The sequence below is a fragment of the Elephantulus edwardii genome, unplaced genomic scaffold (assembly GCF_000299155.1).
Source record: "Elephantulus edwardii isolate Elephantulus edwardi_28Jun2011 unplaced genomic scaffold, EleEdw1.0 scaffold00043, whole genome shotgun sequence".
NCBI lineage: Eukaryota > Metazoa > Chordata > Mammalia > Macroscelidea > Macroscelididae > Elephantulus > Elephantulus edwardii.
The window spans coordinates 17,235,191-17,249,548 of NW_006399793.1; the positions used below are offsets into that span (position 1 = coordinate 17,235,191).

Consider the following 14,358-nt stretch of genomic DNA (forward strand, 5'->3'; position numbering starts at 1 on the left):
AATCAGGAAAGGAGAACATCAGGGATGCATCCTGTGTCCATATATTTTCAGTTTATATGCAGAACAGATCATTCAGGAATCAGGGCTTCAAGAGGAGAAATGTGGCATTAGGATGGAGGAAGATTCATCAACAACCTACGTTATGCAGATGACACAACCTCACTTGATGAAACTGAGGAGGACCTGACGTGCTTACTGCAGAAGGTTCAAGGACTATAGTCTTCAATATGAATTGAAGTTCAACATTAAGAAAACGAAGATTCTCACCACTGGGCTAATTGGCAACACCATGGTAGATGGAGAAGAGATTGATGCTTTTAACAATTTCAACTTGGTCGGGTTCACAATCAACACTCTAGGCACCAGCAGTCAGGAAATCAAAAGACTAATTGCATTAGAGAAATCTACTGTCAGGGACCTCACCAAAGTGCTAAGGAGCAAAGATGTCAGTCTAAAGACTAAGGTGTGTCTTATCCAGGTCATGGTCTTTACATTTACATATTAAGCATCAGAAAACTGGGCAATGACTAAGGATGACAGAAGAAGAATTGACACTTTTGAATTGTGGTGCTGGAGAAGAGTCTTGAACATACCATGGACCATCAAAAGAACAAATAGGTCTGTCCTGGAGAAAGCGAAAACAGGCTGTTCCTCAGAGGCAAGAATTTTGAAGCTATCTTATATACTTTGGGCATGTGACCAGGAGGGACCAATTTTTGAAGAAGGTCATCATGACTGGAAGAGTGGAGGACCAGCAAGGAGAAGAAGATACCGGCTGAGATGTATTGACACAGTAACTAGGGTAATGGGACAGGTGTGTCAGAGGCAGTGCAACTGGTTCAGGATAAGACAGGATTCGGAGCTCTTTGTCACAGCGTCGCTATGAGTCACAGACAACTTGATAGCGCACAACAACAACATACAAGAGAAGTTCTAACCACAAGTCAGGAGAGGAAGTCTCATCTTCTCAGGGCTTAACAGGATAAGCTCAAGGTCATGTTGCAGCAGCTGTGTGATGAGAAAGTGGAGGACCTCCTTAACTACTTGGCAGATGACTACAATTCACAAAAGTAACCATTTCCTACATGCAGTCACATCTGACTTTACAACAAGGTTCAATGTAAAAGGAAAAAACTAAATGTCATTAGCTCAAAATAGTAGCTTCACTATAAATTACCCAGAAGCCATGATTTAATCAGAGTTTAATTCTAAAAAGTTGAGGAAGGAATATTATCTACTATATATTTGTTATTAGGTGTCATTGAGTCAACTATAAGTCTTAGTAACCCTATTAACAACAGATCCGAACCTTGTCAGATCCTGCACTATTTATTAGGCGTCTATTATGTGCTGACCACTCATCTGTTAGTATCTGCAGTCTAGTTGATTCTGACTAAGGGTGACTCCATGATTGTAGAATAGAAACATTTCATAGTATTTTCCATGCTGTAATCTTTTGGAAGCAGATTGTCAAGGTTGTCTTTCAAAATGTCTCTGGGTGGGCTTGAAACACCATGTTGCTAGCTGTCTAGTTCTTAGCTGCTTGCGCTGCTCAGGGATTTATTCACTATATTTATCCCATTTAAACCTCAGTAAATTGTATAAGCGAATTGTATTTCTATATTAAAAATAAAGAAATGGGGGCGGCGGTGACGGGGGCCAGTGGCCGCGCGGGCTTGGCGGGACCGGGTCGGGACTGCGCCGCGTCTGCAGGTGCTGTCACCATGGCAGCTGTGGACAGCTTCTACCTGTTGTACCGGGAGATTGCCAGGTCCTGCAACTGCTACATGGAAGCCTTAGCCCTGGTCGGGGCCTGGTACACGGCCCGGAAGAGCGTGACGATCATCTGTGACTTCTACAGCCTGATTAGGCTGCACTTCATCCCTCGCCTGGTCAGCCGGGCCGATCTGGTCCAGCAGTACGGGAGATGGGCCATTGTCAGCGGTGCCACCGACGGGATCGGAAAAGCCTACGCAGAGGAGCTGGCTAGCCGTGGCCTCAACATTGTGCTCGTCAGCCGGAACCAGGAGAAGCTGCAGGCCGTCGCCAAGGACATCGCTGACACCTACCGAGTGGAGACCGACGTCATCGTCGCGGACTTCAGCACCGGCCGCGAGATCTACGTCCCCATCCGAGAGGCCCTGAAGGACAAGGACATTGGCATCCTTGTCAATAACGTGGGCGTGTTCTACCCCCACCCCCAGTACTTCACTCAGGTCTCGGAGGACAAGCTGTGGGACATCGTTAACGTCAACATCGCAGCGGCAAGCCTGATGGTCCACATCGTGTTACCAGGAATGGTGGAGCGCAAGAGGGGTGCCATTGTCACCATCTCCTCTGGCTCCTGCTGCAAGCCCACGCCCCAGCTGGCCGCCTATTCGGCCTCTAAGGCCTTATCTGAACCACTTCAGCAGAGCCCTGCAGTATGAATACGCCTCCAAGGGCATCTTTGTCCAGAGTTTGATCCCGTTCTACGTCGCCACCAACGTGACTGCTCACAGCCGCTTTCTGCACAGATGCCGATGGCTGGTGCCTTCCCCCAAGGTGTACGCCCACCATGCTGTGTCCACCCTCGGGATTTCCAAAAGGACCACAGGATACTGGTCTCATTCCATCCAGTTTCTCTTCGCCCAGTACATGCCGGAGTGGCTCTGGGTTTGGGGAGCAAAAATCCTCAACCGTTCCTTACGGAAGGAGGCCTTAGCCTGCACAGCCTGAGCCCAGAGGGAGGCCGGGAAGGCCCACCAGCCACGGGCGCCTGCAGGATTCGGACACTCGGACGGACACGATCGAGGCAGTGGATGGATTTCCTTTCATTACTGATTCGTTAGCAGACTGTTGGGTCATCATTGTGATGCAGTGTGGGAATGCTGTGGGGAGGTCCGCCAGAGCATGTGAACGTGAACGTGAACTTGAACGGCACAGAGCCGACAACTCCTGTCTCCCGGGAACCGACTGGACAAATCAATGCCACTGCTGCTTCTCCCTGAGCTATGACAGGCGATATGATCCATGGGCCGTGGAACTGGAAACGCACTTCAAATAATGACCCCTCAGCTCTGCGGATTGCACGGGGTTTTATTTTGTTTTGTTTTTGTAAGGCAAACTGCCCTTTGCATTAGTTGAATCGCAGTATTGGTTTTCAGGGGTTCTTAGAGAAAGACAATTTAAATGGGTTATTTTGTAACTAAGATTGCTGGTATTGTTAGCAGTGAATAAGTGTGTGTGTGCGCTATAGGGCATAGCTTTAGCTGTTTGTGTACAAAAATGCACCTCTTTCTCTGAGACGTACTAATATGTGGATACGTGTCTCTATGTGGCTTTATTTATGGGTGAATTACTTTAAACAAACAAAAATGACTTGTCAGGATGGCTTCATGTGGAACCTTGCAGGGTATTAACAAAATCTCAATCACTCCTTTCCTTACTGAACAGTCTTGTACTGTCGGCTTGCCATGTGTAATACTGCCACCCACATTCTGGTTTTTCAGTTTTACTGTGGGGTGTGTTCATTCTCGTGGATCAGCACGGATTGCTTAGCCTGTGTCCCGTTTGAACACTGAAGTGAGGCCCTTCGGAGCCCACTGTGTCTGGTTCTCCGCCCTCATCCTCCCCTCCAGTAGCATCATTGGCAGAAACATCAAGTGTTTATGAAATAGCTGTTAACATTTGCACAGAGTATATCTTTGATGCAGTATATCTGTTGAAACAATATGTTAGAAGCCCATTCTTGGTTCTTGTAATGAATTGATGCATCGTAGTGAGCACATTTATTAGTGTGAAGGTAATTATAATTATGTGCAAATCCTTACATGTGGCTAGCATTGAAATCTACTCTGAATTACTGTTGTTCAGTTCTTATAAAGCCAAACATCTTAAGGACCATGGACCTCTTGCTTTCTCACCTCTAAGTTACTCTCTGAACGTGACCATGTGTGTGTATTTAAAATTTCAAGCCAGTATTGTGACAGTGAGGAAGAAGAAAGTGAATGGGTGCAGAGGTGGAGGTTACAGAGCTGCTTTCTCACGAGATGCTGTTCCAGCCCCAGGAGGCTCAGCCAGATGTTTCGTTGTACACACAGTTTTGTCAGTAGTGTTGGCAACAGTATTTCTACCTGTGACTGGGACTCTGAGGAGTCGTGGTTGACTCCCGAAGCTTTGTCCCCTTAGGTCACCTCTGGATAAGATGTGAAAAGTGACAGCCTGGAGGTTCTCTGGAATATTTGGATGGAGCTACCTTGTAAGCCTTTATTGTGTCATCCTTGGTTCTTCCCTCTCGCCAACCAATTTATGGTCATTAAAGGTAGACATAATTTAACCTAAAAAAAAAAAGAAATGGAAACGGCATTGTACAAGATAACTAAGTTGGAACTCAGCATTCAAGGCCAGAACCATTGAGATATAAAGCTGATTCTCTTCCTAGTGTGTTATATTGCCTAAGCTATTACTGAATGTGGAGTTTTGTTCCTTTCTGGAATTGTTCTGATTATTTAAATAACAGAATTTTGTTTTGAGAAAATGGTACCCTTTGTTCTCTCTTCATTTCAACAGCTAGAAAGGTTTCTATAGCAAATCATTGCTGTGAAAAGCAAAATTGACCTCTATTTAATAGCCACCAATTACAGCTACCAGAGTCATGGTCCATGTAACTCAGAGGGTCAGTAGCAATATGCCTAGAGTTTACAAACCCTTTACGACATAATAATGTGTTCAATCACTCAAAGGACAAAGAGCTGAGAGTGAAGGCTCTTAAGTGGGAAACTAAGTGGAGATTTTCTGATTAGTGAAAGGATAGTCATACTAGTAAGTATAGAAATGGTTGATACTATGTTTTGATTGGTTGCTACTCACATACATTGGTAAACGTTTTTAATATTATCTCTATGATGTACATTTTTTTTTCACAGAAAATTTTGTTTCTCTTGTTTGTAAAAGCATGTGTTTCATAATCAAGAAAATGTTTGTGGACATGTTCCAAGAGGTGTCAACTTCGAAGAATATTTATTCTTTTCAAGTCAGGAGGAACTGCTGACAGTCAATAGGACTGAAGTAAGAGGAGTCTTTCTTTTTGTTCCAATTATGCATAATAGCAAATGATGCATATTCTGGAATCTCTACTTATTTGTCAAAAACTTCAGTCATTGTGAAATATAGTCTTTCTTCTAAGTAATCATTCCTGACAAATAATTTATATAGAAGTGCTTTTACCAGTACTTTCCTATCATAGAAGTACCTCAGACTTGAGATTCTAAATGTACAGACTTTGTTCAATTATTACCAGAGTGTAACTGCCTAAATTATAATCATTTCTGAGGAAATAATAGCTTTTACAATACAATTTCCTTAGAAGTGTAGAACGTGATGTATAAATCTGCTAATCAAAAGGTCAGTGGTTAAAATATACAAGAGAAAGATGAGTTATTTCATGACTATGAGTTGGCAAAACTTAGCAGAAGTGAGTAAGATACTCTAACTTCTTTTGTAATTTATACAATTAAAATTAAAACTCATTGCCATCTAGTTGGAAATCACTCATTGCTGACCCTCCATTGGATTTCCCACAAGAGGAGATTGTCCACTTTTCTTCCATGGAGCTACTTGTGGGTTCCAGAGCAACTCTTCATACAAATATGGTACCAGGGTACCAGACTTTACTGTCTGATAATTTTCTAAATATAATTACTTAAATCTAATTTTTAAATACATGCAAATAATTCATATGGGAGAACTATTACTTACTATTTGAATAAAATTATGTCAAGATGACCTGAAAAATGGTCTTTGACCAGATCCTAAGAAAATAATCGCTTTACACCCTGAAACATGAAATCTGGTAGCCCTTTTTGTTCATACAAAACACTATCAATTACAATTTATTGGCCATGAAACTACTCATCCATAGTCAAAGAAGTATTGTTCCATAGTTTCTCTTTAGAGGAAGAATGGATGTGAAATTTACTTAATATACAAAAATCTTTAGCCACTTCTTTTTAGCTCCCTTGAGCAGAGATACCATTATAACTTGGTAATGAAATTCTGCACTTAATGTTAATAATGTATTTAATTAAAAGGTTTATTTAGTTTTTTAAAGCCTGTGCTATCATTAATTTGTCTTCATATATATTCTTTTTTATTCCTCAGATAGAAGGTTAAATATTTTCTTTTCCAGTTTTTCAAGTTTACTACAGTAACTATCCTTCCTCTTAAAGATATTTTCACTTGGAAAACAAAATTATCTTTAAAGTAATATAAGTGAAATAATATAGTTCTACATTATATCAAATCACTCTCTCGGTCAATTATAAACTATCAACTAATTCCTACATTATAAAGATCAACAGAATATATAGCCAAATGTCAAATAAACAGTCTCGAAGAGCCTGAAGATAAGTTTCTCAGAAAAACTATTTGTTGCAGAAAAAAATATTTTTCTAAAAATCTCCATAATTTGGGGTTTCAGTTGAGTTACATTTAATTTGCAAGCTCATAGCATTCCATACTTTCTTCAGAAACTGGTATGTATAAAAATGGAGAGTGTAAATTTTATTTTCCAAATGTTTGAATCTTGGGAATACATTTTCTCTTTGAAAGGAATTATAATGGCACTGAACATATTTCAAATGCCATTTTTAGCTTTATTTGAAAGTCATTTTTACATTTGCCTTCAAATGCATTTCCATTTGCAAGTGTAACATATCAGCTAGGCTATCTAAGTCTATTCCTATTGTCAGTAGGGCAGAAACAATAACAGTTTGTACAGGAAAAACTTTTTGCCATGATTTGCATAGAAAAGTGGGTTTTGTTGTTTAAGGTCAAATGATTCCTTCTCTGTGTCAAGGACTAGAAGAATATAATCATTTATAAAATAACTATGCTCTCTTTGAGTATGTTCAATCTAGTACAAAAGCCCTGCTAAATAATCAGCAATCATTTCTTTTTCACAAGGATCTCTCTTTAGTTACAAGAAAACCAAATTTAGTAGTTCCCTGCACTCTGGGCAAAAGCTGCCTATAAGAGGAACTGTCAGTTATAATTGCTTTAGAATAGGCTTTGGAGTTTTACCAAGAAGAAAAAAATTGAAGTTTCTAATATATTGGATGTGTAAAGCTGAACCAAGGTAGCTTCAGTCAAATGAACAGCTATTTTACGGTGTTTCTGATTTTCTAATAATTAATTTTGAAAGTAATATAATTTTCTGTGACTTCAAGTTCTTAATGTTTTCCAGAACATGTTGTATTAGCAAATCATCTAGTCCCATGTTATTCAAAGTGTGGTCTATGAACCATGTTGACAATCACCTGAAAACTTAGAAACACAGAATCTGAAACCTACTTAGACATCACAATATGCATTTTAACAAGGTCTCAGGCAATCTCCTCTAATGTGATTAGAATGCCTCTGAAAATGCACTGGAGAGTCAGCTATGGGTCAGTTCCAACTCAATAGCACACAACAATAACAGCAAGTGATGCATCAGTTCATTAGAGTTTGTGAAGCACTGAACCAGTTAACACTGATAATCCGGAAGAGCAAAAGATTCTTACTGAATTGCCCAACCTGTGTGCTGAGGTGCACTGCTGGGCTGCAAATGGGTTGCAGGTGCACAAAAATATGTACTCCTTCAGCTCTTGCAGCAGATGGATGGAGACTGAGACAGTCAGAGTTCCCAGACCTGCTCCCTCCTGTTACAAATAGCCTTGCCCGTCAACTACTGTTGTTGACAAACACCATCAATTTCTATTTGCACTGATACCGGAGAAGGGTTACAAAGCACTACCCAGCTGAATTCAATTTTATGGAGAAAGAGAAGATCAAAGTTGGGACAAAGGTAAATAAAAAGTGAAGAAGCCCATAAAAATGTGTTTGAATCAGTACTTTGACTCTTTGCAAAATTAAATATAATTCCTACAAATACAGAAGTATATTTCATAGACTTACTTTAAGAGAAGCCAGCATAGACAAGGGATGCATAAAAATATTCATTAGAAAATCCTTAGTCATGATTCAGAAGGCTCACATGAAAATAAATATGCATACTAAACAGTCCCTCTTTTGCACAATAGACCACTATGGAAATACCTACCGCAAAATACATAAGTCAGATCTAGTCTCTGCTCCCTTTGATAAAAACACTAAAAGATGCACAAACAAAAGTTATTAAACTGACTATAATGATGATCATGTTGATAAGTCTGCATGTGTGAAAGGGGAGGAGAAGGAAAAAGAAATGAGGATATAGCTAGGAGTAAGGAGCCATGATGCCAAGCCAAGGACATGAGTTCAAAACCAACATCATCCTGCACAATTTACAGCCTCTGAAACATTGCTAGAGGGTCAGCTATGAGTCAGCTCTGACTTCATGGCAAAAAAAAAAAAAAAAAAAACAATAGGAGGAGACAAGAGAGAAAGGAAGCAGTGGGAGAAAACAGAACCATACTAGTGAATGAGAGTCAGCATACTAACTGAAAAAGTAGATATAGGACAATGCAAGATAGCAGTGACAATTGCTATCAAGTAAGTTCGAAGCTGTTCTTGTTAAAGGACTGGTTAAACACTTTGACAAAGAAATCTAAGGGAAATGTCTTTTTTTTAAATTTGGTCTAATTTAATTTCTAAATTTAATTATTATTCTTTTGACATTTGGGTTTGGTGATCATTTTCTTCCGGATTCTTAACTACTTTTATTCTAACATGATAGACATCAGGCCGTTGGCTTATTCTTTATACTATAATACTAATTTAAGTGACTAGTCAAACTTTTGCAGCCATTGCAAGACATTATTATATGTATTATATATTCAACTGGTAAGCCAAAGGCTGGCAGTGAGAATCCACCAACCGCTCCACAGGCAAAAGGCAAGACAGTGTTCTCCCCTTAAGATTCACAGCCTTGGAGACGTGATTCAGGATCACATGAGCTAGGAATGAACTCAGTGTCAGGGGGAGGTAGATTCAATTAGGCAATTGCAAAGTTCGGACTTGGGTAAGCACAGAATCATCCTCACCAGTACCACTCTTCTCTAAATTATGTGGCTAAATACCTCCTACTAAGTATCTATTTCTTTAGGATTGGTCTTTCTACTTTCATAAATTCTACAGGTTCTCCGTTGCTGTTTGGAATCAGGGGCTGAGGCATATGGGCTTGCCACAGCTGGGGTGCTCTCACCTGGACTGTGGTTACAGGGTACAGGGTCCCAGAGTCCCTCTGGTTTTAGCCTTACTTTTTAATTGGAGATATTATAACTTTGCACAAGTAATTTTTTTTTGGTGGTAGTTACTTTTGTCCTAAAATCAATTGGTCGGAAAAGTTACTGAATGATTTCCCTAAATGGAATATGCCTGCATCTTAAGGGGCCAGCTAGTTCAGATTAATGCCAGTCGGTGATGATGTTGCTAGCCGCCCTCACTGAGGACCCAAGCCCCATATGCTTTAACTAGAGACTAAGTGCTTTCAATACCTTGGGTTTGTTTGGTTTGGGTTGGTGGTTTGTTTTTGCTTTTTCTTCAGAGACACAGTGTTTTTCATATGACCTAGAAATGGCTTCTCTCAGCCTCTGTTTTCATTCTTCCTCTTCCCCCTTACCTACCACTTCCTCTATGATCTTCACAATGAGCTTAGCGGTGCAGATGGCTTCTCCAAGACTGTTGTCAGCCTTGCAGGTGTCCTCTGCATCATCATCCCCAAAAATATCACTAATAGTTAAAGAGTATTTCTCATCCTCATTGGAGCCTATCTGGAAGTGGTGAGACTCCCTGATGGACTGGTCAACTTTGAGCCAGGCCCCAAAACCTCAGGGTCTGGGTAGCCTTGGATCTCGCAGTCAAATCTAGCAGCACTTCCCTCCACAACTTCTAAATCCCAGATGATCTTAGAGCAATAAGGTTTTACATGGGGTCTTTCCTCAGCAACAGCCTCAAGAAAAGCTTGGAAGACATCCTTTTCAGATTCTAGCTTCTCTGCATTGAGGGACCTGGTCGGTAATTTTGTTGAGAATTTCCTGCCACTGAGCCCTGAGATCGTTGCCAGAGAAGACAGCGTTGCCCATTTTCTTCCATTTTCTTCTTGCCATGTGCTCCTTCATCCAGTCCTTGGACAGCTTCTTGACTTCTATGTTCTTGGTGTCTTTCACTAGCCATGGATGCTGAAGGCACTGGGTGTAGTTCAGGCATCCCTTCATGTCTTTCTTCAGTAAATTGCTGATTAAGTCCTTAGCATTGTCAGAGATCTCATCAAAGGCCTCATTGTTGAACTCCCGGGTGACTTGAGGTAACATTGGCTAAGGTGTCATTGTATTGCCGCCTATGAAGGGGGAAAGTCCACTGACCAGGATATAGCAGATGACCCCGATGCTCCACATGTCCATGGAGCCAATGGACTCATAGTTGATCACTTCAGGTGCCACAAATTCCCGGGTGCCAAAGAAGACCTTCAGAGACCCCACATTCTCCAGCCTTCTAGTCAGCCCGAAGTCGATGAGCTTGATCCTGGTTCCTGTCTTGTGGACACACTTGATGTTTTCAGACATGAGGTCCAGATGGACCACGTCCTGCTTGTGGCTGCACTCCACGCCCTCTGAGAGCTGCTTCATGTCATCTCGAAGTCCTCGTCAATGATGTGCTCAATCAGCTCACCCCCTGATGTGATCCCAGGACCACGACGATGTTGGCCTTCTCTTCAAGGGCACCCACACACTGGACTAGCTTGGCTGGTGCAGGAAGTTCCTGATGCTGATCTCCTGTCAAATACTCCCATTCTCCTTTGCTGACTATGCCTTGAAGAATTTCCCTGCCCAGATTTGCCCAGTTTTCTTTACTACAAGTAGAAACACCTGTCCAAATTTCCCAGATCCTAATCTCTCCTCTGAGGCTGAACACTGTGACACGAATGTGTCAAATGTGTTAATGGTTGGCTACCCAATGCGACAGAAAGTGGGGTGGAGCTCCCTGATTAAAACAAGCGTGGAAGGAGGAGTGGCATCCACTTCCATAATAGCTTGCCTCGGGAAACCTTATGAACCTGGAGAGAGGATGAAAGGCACCCAAGCGTCGAGGACTCTCCTTTATAGGGTCGCTATGAGTCGCCTGCGATTCGACGGCACTTACCAACAACAACAATTTCTCCTCGATGTTGTAAAAGACACTTTTTATTCAATATTAACCATCCCTGTCTGGAAATCCACCTTGGGCTCCTTCTTATCATCATCTGACATCTCCTCTTGGTCGTTCGCTTCCTGGACTTCTCTCCCACCGTTGTGCATTCTGACTCCAGGCTCAGCTCACTGGTCCCATACACCTTAGTTGCGCGCACAAGGAATTTATACTCGCAGTTAGGCCTCAGGTCCTGGAAGTTAAAGGAGGTGCTGTGGCTTGTGGCCATATCCTTCCACAGCTTTTCCACTGAGTCCCAGATCCACGCTGTAGGACTGCACAGCACAGCCGCCGTCATACGAGGAGCAGTATAGGACAAGGGTCACCCAGGATCTCCAGATGTCAGAAGCGCACAGCAAGCCGGCTCGGGGGTCTGGCTTATGCCCCGCCTTGAGGTTGCCCTGGGCCTGCCTGCTGCCCCACTTTTTCTCCACCAGTAGGTGTGGCAGCCACAGGGCTCCTGGTGAGCATCCAAGATGGTGAGTTTGCTGTCCCCATCGTTGTCCTCCACCTTGATTTGCTCACTGTCCTGCATCTTCTTTCAGAAGTTCATCCAGGTACAGGTGATGGTCTGGGTGCCTGTCACTTTGCCAAATGGCTCCACAGACCCTCCAGCGTGCACTTTTTGGTCCTCTGGGGACTGGGTGACCCGAGGTGGCATAACTGCTTTTGTAGGTGTCTTGGGGATAGGTTTCTTTCTCACAGCTGAATCAAGCCATTCACACTCTCTTCAGTGAAACACCTCAAACCTGCTTCTTAAACTAAACTGAAGGCCTTCTCTTCAGGACATTTTCCAATCTGTGCAACCTAAACATGCTTGCTGTCCATAGATTTTCTGCCTGTTGGATTGCTGATGGACGTTTGGGTTGCTTCCATTTCTTTGCTAGTGTGAATAACCCAACAATAAATTTGGGTGTGTATACATCTATTTGAGTCATAGCTCTAGTTTCTTTATGGTATATTTTCCGTGTAGAATTCCTGGATCAAACCATATTTCTATTTCCAACTTTTTGAGTAAGCACCAGACCACCTTCAATAGTGGCTGTACTATTTTATATTCCTACCAGTAGCGGAGAAGAGTTTGAATTTCTCCACAACCTTACCATCATTTGTTGTTTGCTGTCCTGTTGAACTTGGGTATAGTTCCTGAGGTGAGATATCTCATAGTTGTTTTGATTTGAATTTCTCTGAGAGCTAGGGATTTTGAGCCTTTCTTCATGTGTATGTTTGCCATCTAAGTGTTTTCTTTTGTGAAGTGTCTATTCATGTCCTGTGCCCATTTTGTGATTGGGTTGTTTACCTTTTTTGTGTTGAGGTGCTGGAATATTCTATAAATTTTAAACATAAGTCCATTATCAGATATGTTATTGCCAAATATTTTCCCTCTCTGTGGGTTTCCTTCTTACTCTATTAAAGAAGTTTTTTTGATAATCATAAGGATTTGATTCTTAGAAGATCTCATCCATCTATTTTATATCTCCTGGTTGTAGGTTGTTTAATAAATTTTAAACTTCAAAAGCTGTTTTTGTTGTTTTGTGTCATTGAGTTGACTGGGACTCATAGCGACCCTATGCACAATAGCTATGAACCCTGCTTTATCCTGAGCCAGTCTCACTGTCTCTGACACACCTACTCTCATTATCTCCCAGTTACTGTGTCAATTCATCTCATTCAGGGTCTTCCTCTCCTGCACTGTTTCTCCACTTTCCAAGCATGATATCCTTCTCAAAGGACTGGTCCTTCCTGGCAGCATGTCTAAAATATGTCAGACAGAACCTCAGAATCCTTGACTCCAAGGAGCAGCCTGGTTTCACCCTCTCCAGAACAGACTTGTTTGTTCTCCTAGTGGTCCATAGTATGTTCAGTACTCTTCTCCAGAACCCACAATTCAAAGACATCCATTTTTCTGTCATCTTCAGTCATTTTTTGTCTCACTGATGCCTAGCAAGTCATGCAAAGACCATGGCTTAAATCAAGTGTACACTAGTCTCTACACTGACATTGTTGCTTCTATAACAGCCTGCAGATGTCCCTGACAGAAGAATTTCCTAATATGATTTGTCTTTTGATTTCCTGACTGCTGATGCTGAGTGTGTTGACTGTGGATTTGAGCAAGATGAAAGTATTAGCGATCTCAAATCTCTTTTCCATCTATCATCATGTTGCCAATTGACCCAGTGGTGAGAATCTTTGCCTTCTTGATGTTGATCTTCAATCCATTTTGCAGACTATAGTCCTTGACCCTCTGCAACAAATGCTTCAGGTCCTTCTTGGTTTCAGAAAGTAAAACTATGTCATCTGCATAACACAGGTTGTTGATAAGTCTTCCTCCAATCCTGATGCCACATTCCTCATCATAAAGTCCAGTCTCTTGAATGATCTGTTCTGGGGGGGGAAAAATGAAAAGGTGTGGAAATAGAACACTTCCTTGATGCACTTTTTTTCCTGATTTTGAATCATGCAGTGTTCCCTTGCTCTGTCCTGAAGACTGTTTCCTGGTCCAAGTATAGGTTCTGCATAAGTACAATCAAATGTTCTGGGATTCCCATTTTGCTCAAGGTTAGCCACACTTTGTTGCGATACTCACAGTCAAAGGCCTTTGCACATATAAACACAGATACACAATGAAATGGAACACAGATAAACATTCTTTTGGTACTCTCAGCTTTCAGCCAAGACAGTGGTGATGATGGTCCCTTCTAAACTTGGCTTGTATTTCTGGTAGTTCTCTGTCAATGTATTTCCTCATCTTTGGATTTAGTTGTTGGTGTGTATGTTTGGAAAAAAGTTATTTTAACAGATCTTCCTTGTTTGTATATGGATAATATCATTCACAGTATTATACTTCAGGATAGATCTTTAAATGGTCTTTTTTTTACTACAAACACAATACTATTCTTCCTCAATGTTTCATTACTAGAATAATATGATGGGAGCTCATATGATTGTCTGATTTAAAGTTGCCATTATCAGTCCATATCCGCTCACTAATGCCTGCAATGTCAATCTTTGTGTGTTCCATTCCATTTTTTATAACTTCTACAGAAGAATTTCATGAAACAACATATGAGCAAAAACCTATGGTGATGAAAGAAGTTCAGGCTGCTTTGAAGGATATGGCAAAAAATAAGGCTCCAGGAATAGATGGTATACCAATTGACATATTTCAGTTAACAGATGCTGCCCTGGACGTGCTCACTAAGTTGTGCC

General features: G+C 41.5%; 2 pseudogenes; one reads left to right on the plus strand and one right to left on the minus strand.

Moving 5' to 3' along the window:
* Positions 1-1,724: 1,724 nt before the first annotated feature.
* On the plus strand, positions 1,725-2,718 carry LOC102846084 (annotated as a pseudogene).
* A 1,579-nt stretch (positions 2,719-4,297) lies between these two features.
* LOC102868895 overlaps positions 4,298-14,358 on the minus strand; it is a 99,610-nt pseudogene continuing 89,549 nt past the window's right edge.